We start from the raw sequence: 13,072 nt of genomic DNA on the forward strand, positions 1-13,072 counted from the left end.
GAATTTGGCAATAAGGAGTTCATGATCTGAGCCACAGTCTGCTCCCAGTCTTGTTTTGCTGATTGTATAGAGCTTCTCCATCTTTGGCTGCAATCTGATTTTGGTGTTGACCATCTGGTGATGTCCATGTGTAGAGTCTTCTCTTGTTCATAGTAGTACTATTTTAAACTGCCAAGGTATGGAAGCAAACCAAGTGTCTACCAACAGATTAATGGATAAAGAAGATATATATTTGTAAAATGGAATACAACTTGGTCATAAAAAAGAATAAAATTCTGCCATTTGCAGTAACATGGATGGACTCAGAGGTTATTATGCTAAATGAAATGTCAGACAAAAAGACAAATACTGAATGATATCACCTATATGTGGATTCTAAAAAATGTAACAAACTAGTGAATATTACAAAAAAGGAGCAGACTTACTGATATATAGAACAAACTAGTGGTTATCAGTGTGGAGGGGGATTAACACAGGAGTGAGAGAGTGGGAAGCACAAACTATTGGGTGTAAGATAGGCTCAGTGATGTACAGCATGGGGAATATGTCTAATATTATGCAATATCAGTAAATGGGAAGTAATCTTTAAAAATGGATAAAAAATTTTTTAAATGGAAAAAGCAATAATTCTTTTAGTGGATATCAACTTTATTTTTACCTATGCCCCTCTCCTTTTCAGTTATGTTTACATCACTAAGAGTTTTAATTCTATATAATCACTAAATTTGTTTAATAGTTTCTACTTTTATTTTGAGGAATCTTAAATTACTTCACAGATGTAGCATCAACAATTATTTAAATTTTTGCTAACTGCTTAATTAGAAGAGATTTCCTTCTCATTTTAACTCTTCTGATCACAGACTCTAGTGTCTAAAGCAAATCAAACCACAAGGCCAGCCCATCAAGGGAAGGAAAATAAACTCATCTATTCATTTGTAAGATCTGCAAAGTCATTCTGCATTTTAACCTTTCTGGTATCTACCCACCCTCAGAAGAGACTACTATGAAATCAATGGTGTGCCTTAAAATTGATGGCTTCTTAGAAGGGGGTTTGCTACATATACAGTAATGCCAGTTTAGCTCACTCACACATTAATCCTTCATTAGAAACAGTACTGAGTATCTGTGTTCAATACACTGTACTAGGTGTAAGAGATATTAGCAGTGAGTAAGATAGATGTGATTCTGGTCCTTATCTAACTCACCTTAGGTCTAGAGTCCATAGTCACAAGGTCCTGTTAATTTGACATTCTAAGTAATCTTGAATCTGATCCATCATCTCTCTGTTTCCTACCTGTGCTCTGGCTCAAGTCCTTATCACGTTTCATATCTGTTACTGAAAAAACCCCTCTCCCCACAAATTCATTTTTCCATAACACTCTGTGATTTGATTTCATCATGTCTTAAACTTAATTGGCTCATCCATCAATTCTTGGATGAGGTTCACTGTCTATAAAATATCATGCTCTGTCCTCTGTAGTCGGGTTTCTGATACCCTTAGGCTATGTCTCTGAACAAGCTTCTTAATTTATCTCCGTGTATCACTGCCCTGAGTTTAGGCTCTGTGCATTTCATGCTATTTTTCTCCTCTCTGTGTTGGTCTATATTATTCTGACAAGCCATTATGTCCTTGGTCTTTGCCTTGCCGAATCCTCCTCATCCTTAAAGGCTTAATTCAGTGTCACCTCCTGGAATTTAGAAGAAGAAACAGAATTGAGGGTTTCAGGAAATACTATGAAAAGGGACTTGAAAGCTATGAGGATGGAGCTGGAGGTCAGAATGAAGGAAAGCTGTGTTGACAAAAGACAAAGGGCTGGGTTGAAAGGGGCTGTGATGACAGGATGAAGCCTGGGCACTGGAGAAGGAATAGGACAGGGAGCTGCTAAGGAGGATGGGGAAAAGCAAGACTTACGTGGGAAGTTTTAGGGTGGTGTTTCTGGGAACTGGGAACAGATTTAGGGAAATGGAAGCAAATGGTGCTCTTCTCAGTTCAGTTCAGTTCAGTCGCTCAGTCGTGTCCGACTCTTTGCGACCCTATGAATTGTAGCACGCCAGGCCACCCTGTCCATCACCAACTCCCGGAGTTCACTCAGACTCACTTCCATCGAGTCAGTGATGCCATCCAGCCATCTCATCCTCTGTCATCCCCTTCTCCTCCTGCCCCCAATCCCTCCCAGCATCAGAGTCTTTTCCAATGAGTCAACTCTTCGGGGTAGTAATTAAAATTGTCAATAGTGTAACAGAGCTTGTGATACATATACCATTTTGGGAAAACATTTCAACACTGTTGTTTTTTAACAGCTGCAAATTCCTGAATTTCTTATTGCTGAATCCTTACTTTGCTTCTAGTTCACATTATTATAAGCAAAGTCGTATGCATTGTTTCTGTAGCTGTATTTTTGCTCAGAGTCACAGTAATTTCTTTAAGAGAAATGACTAGGGGTAGGAGAGTGGTTGTGGGAAGGAGGAGTGCCAGGGTAAATGGTATACACCCTTTGAAGGCTTTGGATGGATAGTTTTCAAATTGCTTCAATTAACACTTCTACCACAAGTATATGATAGTACTTATAACACCACATCCTCATTAACACTATATTTTGGGGAAAAAAGTGGTCAGTTTTAATTGCATCTTAAGTAGAAAAGACTTCTCACCTTAAGGAAGTGACAGAATTACTGCAGATGTATAGGCATCAAGGGTGTGATAGAGTGAGATCCCTCACTCCAGTACTCTTGCCCGGAAAATCCCATGGACGGAGGAGCCTGGAAGGCTGCAGTGCATGGGGTCGCTGAGGGTCGAACACAACTGAGTGACTTCACTTTCACTTTTCACTTTCATGCATTGGAGAAGGAAATGGCAACCCACTCCAGTGTTCTTGCCTGGAGAATCCCAGGGACAGGGGAGCCTAGTGGCTGCCGTCTATGGGGTCGCACAGGGTTGGACACGACTGAAGCGACTTAGCAGCAGCAGAGTGAGATCACAAACCAAGTTTGTGCTGCCTCCTGGTGGCACCTAAGAAACCAACAGGACAGAAAATGCAGTTAACCAGGAAGGAGACTATCCCAATAAGTCATCAAGGTTAATTTATTTAATGCTAAAGTTCTAGAAAATGGGCAGTAGAAGTATAGAAAAAAAATGGAGCTAACTTTAGGATATTGGAGGATATGGGAGCTAGAGGAAAAATATTCTTACCCACAAGTATCACACATGGCATGCTAAACTCATAAATGATTACTGAATGATTTAAAAAATGGCATGTTCTGAGGATGGATCATGTGCAGCTTCCATGAAAAGGGGTGATGGAAACGACTTTATATTTGTTTTCCTACAAGATGGTAAATGCCATGAGGCACAAAAATTTAAGAGACGTGCCCAGTTTATAGTCTTCTGGAGTTAAGCGTTTCACTGAAAAGAACACCTGGCTTCCCAGGTGGCACTAGTGGTAATGAACCTGCCTGCCAACACAGGAGATGTAACAGACGTGGGTTCGATCCCTGGGTCAGGAAGATCCCTTGGAGGAGGGCACAGCAACCTACTCAAGTATAATTGCCCAGAGAATCCCATGGACAAAGGAGTCTGACAGGCTGCAATTCATAGAGTTGGATAGAGTTGGACACAACTTAGCATGCAAGAATAATAGCAGCTGGGTATTTCGGATTTTAGACTGGTTTGATGTAGCAGGGTTATTTTTATTCTTGTATGTTTCCTGTGTGCAAGACACTGCTCCTTACTCAGGACAAAAGAGGAAAGGAAAAGAGGTGCAAAGACAAATGACACAGTTGTGGTCCTAATCAGAATTGTTAATACACTGCTCTTTTCAAGGGTTCCATCCTCTGCTTTGCTCACATGTTCCAGATAATCTCATCTAACTCTCAGACTGCAGATACCACCTAGACAGTAATGTATTTGTTCATTAAACTTTTCACTTAAAGATTCACTGAGGAAAAATAATATGTTCAGAATTATTTCTATAAGACTTGATGTTGCAGGAGAAACAGACACTAATAATCATATAATTAAGCAGATGACACCACCCTTATGGCAGAAAGTGAAGAACTAAAGAGCTTTTTGATGAAAGTGAAAGAGGAGAGTGAAAAAGTTGGCTTAAAGCTCAACATTCAGAAAACTAAGATCATGGCATTTGGTCCCATCACCTCATGGCAAATAGATGGGGAAACAGCGGCTGACTTTATATTTTGGGCTCCAAAATCACTGCAGATGGTGACTGCAGCCATGAAATTAAAAGACAGTTGCTCCTTGGAAGGAAAGTTATGACCAACCTAGACAGCATATTAAAAAGCAGAGACATTACTTTGTCAACAAAAGTCCATCTAGTCAAGGCTATGGTTTTTCCAGTAGTCATGTATGGATGTGAGAGTTGGACTATAAAGAAAGCTGAGCACTGAAGAATTGATGCTTTTGAACTGTAGTATTGGAGAAGACTCTTGAGAGTTTCTTGGATTGCAAGGAGATCCAACCAGTTCATCCTAAAGGAGATCAGGCCTGGGTGGGTATTCACTGGAAGGACTGAGGCTGAAGCTGAAACTCCAATACTTTGGCCACCTCATGCGAAGAGCTGACTCATTGGAAAAGACCCTGATGCTGGGAGGGATTGGGGGCAGGAGGAGAAGGGGACAACAGAGGATGAGATGGCTGGATGGCATCATTGACTCAATGGATATGGGTTTGGGTAGATCCTTGGAGTTGGTGATGGACACAGAGGCCTGGTGTGCTGTGGTTCATGGGTTCGCAAAGAGTTGGACAGAGCTGAGCGACTGAACTGAACTGAACTATGTATTTATACACTATAATTATTAAGGGGACAAGTCCAGCTTGCTATGAGAAAATAAAATAGTTCAGTGGTTCCTAAACCTGTTTGCTATCATGCTGTTAATGCACCTGTATCTCTAATGACTGAATGATTGAGGAATTGACTAAATTCTTCAATCTTCACTTTTTTCTCTTTTTTTTTTTTTTAGTGCTACAATTAGAGACCACTTGACCTGAATCATCTTTCTTAATGTCTGGGAGGTTCCATAAAAAGGCCTTACCAAAAATTGCCAAATTATATGTGTTATTCTTTTTCTTAGATGTGACTCACTTAACAGATAAACTCAAGACAAATATTGTTAATTCCTACATTCCTTTTTCAAAGTTTGCGCTTTTCTTTTTTTCATTGAGGTATAACGTAAAGCATACTCAAGCGTACAGGTCAATGGCTTTTTAACATAAAGACACTGGTAGCAATGAGATCTTTAATAACATTTTAGAAATGACCACTAAATGCAGGGATTCGATTCAAGTTTCTGCAACTCAGAGAAACAGAAGAAAACGCAATGACATACAGAAATACCTGATTCATTGGGGCTCAATCAGTGGGTGTTATTTTCACTGGTCTGTTAAGTCTACAGACTGGGGGCACCCGGGTTTCTTTCCTGGGCAATTACAATGGGGATTGTTTGCGTGCTCTGCAGTCTTCACACAACCAGATACGAGGGATGATTGCACCCCCTGTGCCACATCCACCAGGCAAGCAACATCCTTTACAGCACCCTAGCCCTGCCCCCTTCCCCAGAGGCCTCCCACAAGGCTCTAACCCAGGTGTTAGGCCCTAAAAGACCAGGCTGTGAGGGTACCCACCTGGAGTAGGTAGCTCAAATTGAGCAGCGAGCTTCCCAGGACCGCTGTGGCTGGCGTTCTCAGGCTGGGGGAACAGCTTGCACCTGCGAGCCTCCCATGGCGCACCCCCCCCACCCCCACCCCGCCCCGCCCCGGCCTCTACGCCCTGCGCCTGCGCTCTGCGGCGCACGAGGGGCGAGAACCGGCTTCAAGTTTACCGCCATCTTGGGCTGTGGCTAGAGCATCGGGAAGAAACTGGCCTGCGTCAGGAAGAAACGGACCCCCTCTGAGGGCTCCGTAAGTCGTAAGTCGCTATCTACAAAATGATCAGCTCGTGGTAGGCTGTGTTGTTTTTGAAGGTGACGCCTCTGCAGCCCCCTTACCCCTTTGTTCCTTGACTGTTGTGGTTTTGGCTCCAGAGGAGCGGGGCGCCGGCACACAGCCTTCGATCCGGGTCGGGATCCCCTCAGCTCTGTGACCTCCCGGCCTCCTAAAGGTGTTCGCTGCTAGGCCTCTGCTTGGACGCTGGTGTCTTTGACCTGAAAAATGCTATTTTCAGAGAAGGTGTACCCTCCAGGTTTGGTTCAGGAATCGTTGATAGTATTGCTGAGGCGCTTTTTTCTGCGGAGGTCAAAAGATACCAAATCGGAGTGTGACGTTACTCTTTAGAAGAGATTGAGCTTTGCTGAGTCACCTCACTGTAACAGTTTAATACACATTCAAAAATAACGTGTTACCTTTTGGAATTTAGAAAAAGAAGTGCAAGCCTTTTGCAGTATAGCAGCTAAACAGAAGTTCATCCCCCCGTCCAACCCCACCCCATTTTGCCAGTCCCATCTCCTAATTTATCCTTCTTCCCTTTATTGTTTGCAGAGAGACACATTCCTGTACATATTTAGGATATTATTTTTGTTTTTTTGTAAGTTACTCTGAGCTCCCCCAACTTACCAATATTCGTAAGACCTGTTCCAGTCAATAAAAATAGATTGAACTTACTACTTTTTTAGTAGTAACGGAAATAATAGAGACACCATAATTTTACTCTTCTTAGGTTGTGTGTTTGTAGGGTGTGTGTGTTTGACAGCTTTGCTGAAGTATAATTCAGGTACAACAAACTTGCATGTAAAGTGTGTAGTGTGACACTTGACAGAATGTGTGTGACCATGAAATGATTATAATCAAGATAATAAATACATCAGACACCCCCAGAAATTTCTTCTGCCCCCCTCAACACTGATCAACTTTCTGTCACTATAGTTTACATATTCTAGAAATTTTATGTTAACAGTGGAATACAGTGTATATTGTCTCAGGTTTCTTTCACTCAGGGTAATTATTTTTGAGATCTATCTATGTTGTGGTGTGTACCAATACTTTGCTCCTTTATATTGCTGTTTAGTTTTAATTGTGTGGCATACAGTCATTGTATGATTCCATTTTTACTTCAAGAACAAACTGATCATTCAGGTTTGGGTATTTTGCAGACATTTTCCTGATAGTAAAGTGAGCTTGACACTTTAAGGAAAACACCTGATGGTATTTGTCAATGATAAAATTTAAGATTTAAAGCCAAAATTGAAAAGTTGAAAAATATGTGGACTGTCAATGCAAGCTTGATGCTTTCCCAGTATTTGGGTTTTCTAATAAAGTTGATGGTGATATTAATTTAACTTGATGTTGGTTAATGTGCTATGTATGAAAGTTTTGTATAACTGAATCAATATTTTCAAATCAGTGTATCTTTGAAATCATTCATGTTTGAAAATCTCATTCAAGATGCATGATAGACCAAGGAAGTTTAAGGTAACAGAGTACAAAAATTTGTTAATATGACATTCCATTTTGTAAATAATTTCTATGAAATGACTTCTCACAGAGCTTTTGTGAATATAAATAAATCCTCAGTTATATGCAAAAGCTGTTAAAGTGCTCCTCCCTTCTCTAACTACATTATCTCTATGTGGTCAGTTTTTATTCATATACTTTACCCAGAGCAACCTATTGCATACTGAATGCAGAAGCAGCTGTGAAAATACAACAGTTTTCGTTAAGCAGACATTGAGGTTTTCAAAAATTGTAATTTTTTGGTTCTGAAAAATAATCTTCATGAAAGTACCAAAATTTAATGGGTTTATTGTTATTTGAAAGTGAATTACTAAATATTTTAAAATTTACTATTTATAATATGGTAAATGTTGACAGAGTCATGTATATGTTCTTTGGGGTCTGTCTTAGCTTGGACTGCTATAACAAAATACCTTAAACTGAATGGCCTATAAACAATGGAAATCTATTTCTCATAGTTTTGCAGGCTGAGAAGTCCAAGAGCAAGGTTCTTACTGATTTACTGTCTAGTGAGAACCTGTTTTTCATGGGGATGGTCTTGATCCCTGTCTCCTGTACAGTGTCATGAACCTCCGTCCATAATTCATCAGGCACTCTTTCAGATCTAGTCCCTTAAATCTGTTTCTCACTTCCTCTGTATAATCATAAGGGATTTGATTTAGGTCATACCTGAATGGTCTAGTGGTTTTCCCTAGTGTCTTCAATTTAAGTCTGAATTTGGCATAAGGAGCTCATGATCTGAGCCACAGTCATCTCCCAGTCTTGTTTTTGCTGACTGTCTAGAGCTTCTCCATCTTTGGCTGCAAAGAATAGAATCAATCTGATGTTGGTGTCGACCATCTGGTGATGTCCATGTGTAGAGTCTTCTCTTGTGTTGTTGGGAGAGGGTGTTTGCTATGACCAGTGAGTTCTCTTGGCAAAACTCTATTAGTCTTTGCCCTGCTTCATTCCGCATTCCAAGGCCAAATTTGCCTGTTACTCCAGGTGTTTCTTGACTTCCTACCTTTGCATTCCAGTCTTCTGTAATGAAAAGGACATATTTTTTGGGTGTTAGTTCTAAAAGGTCTTGTAGGTCTTCATAGAACCGTTCAACTGTGTGGATCACAATAAACTGTAGAAAATTCTGAAAGAGATGGGAATACCAGACCACCTGACCTGCCTCTTGAGAAAGCTATATGCAGGCCAGGAAGCAGCAGTTAAAACTGGGCATGGAACAAGAGACTTGTTCCAAATACAAAAAGGAGTATGTCAAGGCTGTATATTATCACCCTGCTTGTTTAACTTATATGCAGAGTACATCATGAGAAATGCTGGGCTGGAAGAAGCACAAGCTGGAATCAAGATTGCCGGGAGAAATATCAATAACCTCAGATATGCAGATGACACCACCCTTATGAAAGTGAAGAGGAACTAAAAAGCCTCTTGATGAAAGTGAAAGTGGAGAGTGAAAAAGTTGGCTTAAAGCTCAACATTCAGAAAACTAAGATCATGGCATCTGGTCCCATCACTTCATGGGAAATAGTTGGGGAAGCAGTGGAAACAGTGTCAGACTTTATTTTTCTGGGCTCCAAAATCACTGCAGATGGTGATTGCAGCCCTGAAATTAAAAGATGCTTACTCGTTGGAAGAAAAGTTTTGACCAACCTAGATAGCATATTGAAAAGCAGAGACATTACTTTGCCAACAAAGGTCCATCTAGTCAAGGCTATGGTTTTTCCTGTGGTCATGTATGGATGTGAGAGTTGGACTGTGAAGAAAGCTGAGCGCCGAAGAATTGATGCTTTTGAACTGTGGTGCTGGAGAAGACTCTTGAGACTCTTGGACTGCAAGGAGATCCAACCAGTCCATTCTAAAAGAGATCAGCCCTGAGATTTCTTTGGAAGGAATGATGCTAAAGCTGAAACTCCAGTACTTTGGCCACCTCATGTGAAGAGTTGACTCATTGGAAAAGACTGTGATGCTGGCTGGGATTGGGGGCAGAAGGAAAAGGGGATGACAGAGGATGAGATGGCTGAATGGCATCACCGACTCGATGGACATGAGTTTGAGTGAACTCCTGGAGTTGGTGATGGACAGGGAGGCCTGGCGTGCTGCGATTCATGGGGTCGTAAAGAGTCGGACACGACTGAGCGACTGAACTGAACTGAGAGCCTGCTTCCTGGTTTACATTTTTTCACTGATGTATGTGTTTTGCCTCTTTTGTCTCAAGAAAGCTTTAAGGTTTGATTGTTTTCTACTAATTGCTGTGTTTTCATTGATTCACTGATCACATTCATGAGAGCTCAGTTCTCATGAGATAGTCTTATCCCATTATTGGGAGATACAGTTTCAACATATAAATTTAGGGGGAGAGGACACACAACCTCAGTCCTCATTAACTGATAGGTGTATAAAAGGGTCCTGAGGCCAGATATTTGAGAACTGGTAATGCACATTGTGTATTATATTTTAAAAAAGATCATTCTGGTTACAGTGCTGAGAATCATCATGACTGAGAGTAAGGTAGGGTTAAAGACTGAGCAGGAAGATAAGTTAGGGACTTAGCATTACAGATTACAGGAGTTTGGGCCAAGCAGCAGAGATGGAAGAAATGTCAAGAGTTTTTTTGTACTCTGGAGATGAATCTAGTAAGATTCCTTGATGGATTATGTGTGAATGTGAAAGTCACTCAGTTGTGTCTGTCTCTTTGCTATGTATGGACTGTACAGTCCATGGAATTCTCCAGGCCAGAATACTAGAGTGGGGAGCTTTTCCTTCTCCAGGGGATCTTCCCAACCCAGAAATTGAACCCAGGTCTTCTGCATTGCAGGCGGATTCTTTACAAGCTGAGCCATCAGGGAAACTGGATGGCTTCCAGTTGGAAAAAAGTGGAGTCAAATGTGACAGAAGATATTTGGACTGAGGAAATAATTTTTTAAAATGTGGTAAATTATATTGATTTTTATATATTTTTAAATTGATTTCAGTTTTGTTACAGCTTTATTTTTTGTAATACTTTAAATAAAAAATTTGGTAGCCTCTTTTGTCTCATGAGGAAAGCTTTAAGATTAGATTGTTTTTCTACTAATTCTTTAGATGGTTTTAAAGAATTCTTTTATCTCCCTGCGATTTGTTTTTGCTTTCAGTAAAACATTTTCTCAACCAGCATTTTGATATGGATAATTGCTTTTTTTGTGGGAGGTTATTCTGTCTGTTATAGGATATTTAGCAGCATGTCTACCATATATTCGGAGAAGGCAATGGCACCCCACTCCAGTACTCTTGCCTGGAAAATCCCATGGACAGAGAAGCCTGGTGGGCTGCAGTCCATGGGATCGCGAAATCGGACATGACTGAGCAACTTCACTTTCACTTTTCACTCTCATGCATTGGAGAAGGAAATGGCAACCCACTCCAGTGTTCTTGCCTGGAAAATCCCAGGTAGGCTGCCGTCTATGGGGTCACACACAGTCGGACACGACTGAAGCGACTTAGCAGCAGCAGCAGCAGCAGCAGCAGCTAGCATATATTGGGCTTCCCAGGTGGCTCAGGTAAATAATCTGCCTGCCAATGCAGGAGACACAGATCCAATCCCTGGTTCAGGAAGATTCCCCTGGAGGAGGAAATGGCAACCACTCTAGTATTCTTGCCTGGGAAATCCCATGGACAGAGGAGCCTCGTGGGCTGCAGTCCATTGGGTTGCAAAAGAGTTGGACACAACTTAGCGACTAACAAACAACTGGCATATGCCTGGTATATGCCAGTGGGAACCCTGACCCTGGCCCAGTTATGATAAGTGAATATATCTCCAGGCATAGCAAATGTCCCCTATGGGACAACATTGTCCTTGATTAAGGAACTACTTCAGTAAAGAATGCTAACAAAATTGAAGCCCTGATTTTGAAACATGCAATTTTAAAAGTACTCTGTGCTGTTTATTTTTACTGTATCAGTATCCTTAAAGACCTAAACCTAGAAACCATTTTGAATATATGGAGAATATAGGAGGAGGAAAACGAAGGCACAGGTGCCTGATTTGATCCAGTCTTTTGAAACATGGTAACCTTGCCAGAATGCTAGTCAGAGTTTGACCAGAATTATGTTAAATTTTGAAAAAAGAATAAGCTGATTCTATCCCATAAGGGTGCTTTTCCTTTTTTTTTCTTTTTAGATTTTTGGTTTTTAATTTGTATCTTTCACTTTTTATTTCTTTTCCATGATTTACATGGGTTAGTTGAAAGAGCAGTGTGAAACAGTGGGAGTAATGTGAGAGGAGAACTTGGAGAACTGGACTGAATCAGAAAATGTAAATTCAAGCTCGCTCCTGTATTTCCTTTATCTTAAGTTTTTTCATTTGAAAAAATGGAAGTCTTATTGCATTATCTGTTAAACTAATGTGCAGAAAACTTTTTTTTTAATGTAAAGCATTATAAGAAGTTCTTAATATAAGGAAAGAAATTCAGATTTCTCTTAGAAAATTTACAAATCAAAAATTTAAATTACTTACATGACTCATTAAGAGTGGCATCATCTCTAATATGTATTATGTAGAATAAGGGAATTTTAGTGTAGGAAGAGGTTTCCATATCAATTTTAATAGTTTTATAGATTATATTTTCACAAACCTTAGCAGAACAGTGATACTTTGAATTTTTGACGTAAATTTAATTCATGAGTTTGTGAACTTTGAATTTAATTTTTTAAAATAGTCTACTTTTTAAAGAAGAAATAAAATATTTCAATATGATATATTAAACTTAAAAGCAGTGATGAGAACTGATTGGTGCCATACAATTAATTTGTTTAAATTGAGGCTCTACTGCATCTTTTTTTTTAAGATTAAGAAAAAAGATTTATTGAGCTGATACATTAAGAGGCAGATAGCATGACTCAAAAAAAACCCACAATATGGGTTAAATGATCTTCATATTTAAATAATTACTAGTGTCATCCTTGAATCCAAAATAAGACGGATGTGTGTTTTTTATAGATGGGGAAACAGTGGAAACAGTGTCAGACTTTATTTTTGGGGCTCCAGAATCACTGCAGATGGTGACTGCAGCCAATGAAGTTAAAAGACGCTTACTCCTTGGAAGAAAAGTTGTGACCAACCTAGATAGTATATTCAAAAAGCAGAGACATTACTTTGCCGACTAAGGTCCGTCTAGTCAAGGCTATGGTTTTTCCTATGGTCATGTATGGATGTGAGAGTTGGACTGTGAAGAAGGCTGAGTGCTGAAGAATTGATGCCTCTGAACTGTGGTGTTGGAGAAGACTCTTGAGAGTCCCTTGGACTGCAAGGAGATCCAACCAGTCCATTCTGAAGGAGATCAGCCCTGGGATTTCTTTGGAAGGAATGATGCTAAAGCTGAAACTCCAGTACTTTGGCCACCTCATGCGAAGAGTTGACTCATTGGAAAAGACTCTGGTGCTGGGAGGGATTGGGGGCAGGAGGAGAAGGGGACAACTGAGGAAGAGATGGCTGGATGGCATCACTGACTCGATGGACGTGAGTCTGGGTGAACTCCGGGAGATGGTGATGAACAGGGAGGCCTGGTGTGCTGCGATTCATGGGGTCGCAAAGAGTCGGACACGACTGAGCAACTGAACTGAACTGATAATTGACTTACT

At 40.4% G+C, this 13,072-nt stretch overlaps 1 protein-coding gene across 5 annotated transcripts in view; it reads left to right on the forward strand.

Moving 5' to 3' along the window:
• TDRD15 (tudor domain containing 15) overlaps positions 1-13,072 on the forward strand; it is an 88,336-nt gene that overhangs the window by 36,341 nt on the left and 38,923 nt on the right. The window contains exon 1 of one of the 5 annotated variants that reach the window (XM_027965882.3): positions 5,834-5,921. The exons of 3 other annotated variants lie outside the window; for them this stretch is intronic. The gene's annotated coding sequence lies outside the window, so the exon portion shown is untranslated. Of the gene's footprint in view, positions 1-5,833; positions 5,922-13,072 lie in introns of those variants that run through there. One more of the 5 variants, XM_060411893.1, reaches the window with a different exon arrangement.

This window comes from Ovis aries, chromosome 3, assembly GCF_016772045.2.
Source record: "Ovis aries strain OAR_USU_Benz2616 breed Rambouillet chromosome 3, ARS-UI_Ramb_v3.0, whole genome shotgun sequence".
NCBI classification, from domain to species: Eukaryota; Metazoa; Chordata; class Mammalia; order Artiodactyla; family Bovidae; genus Ovis; species Ovis aries.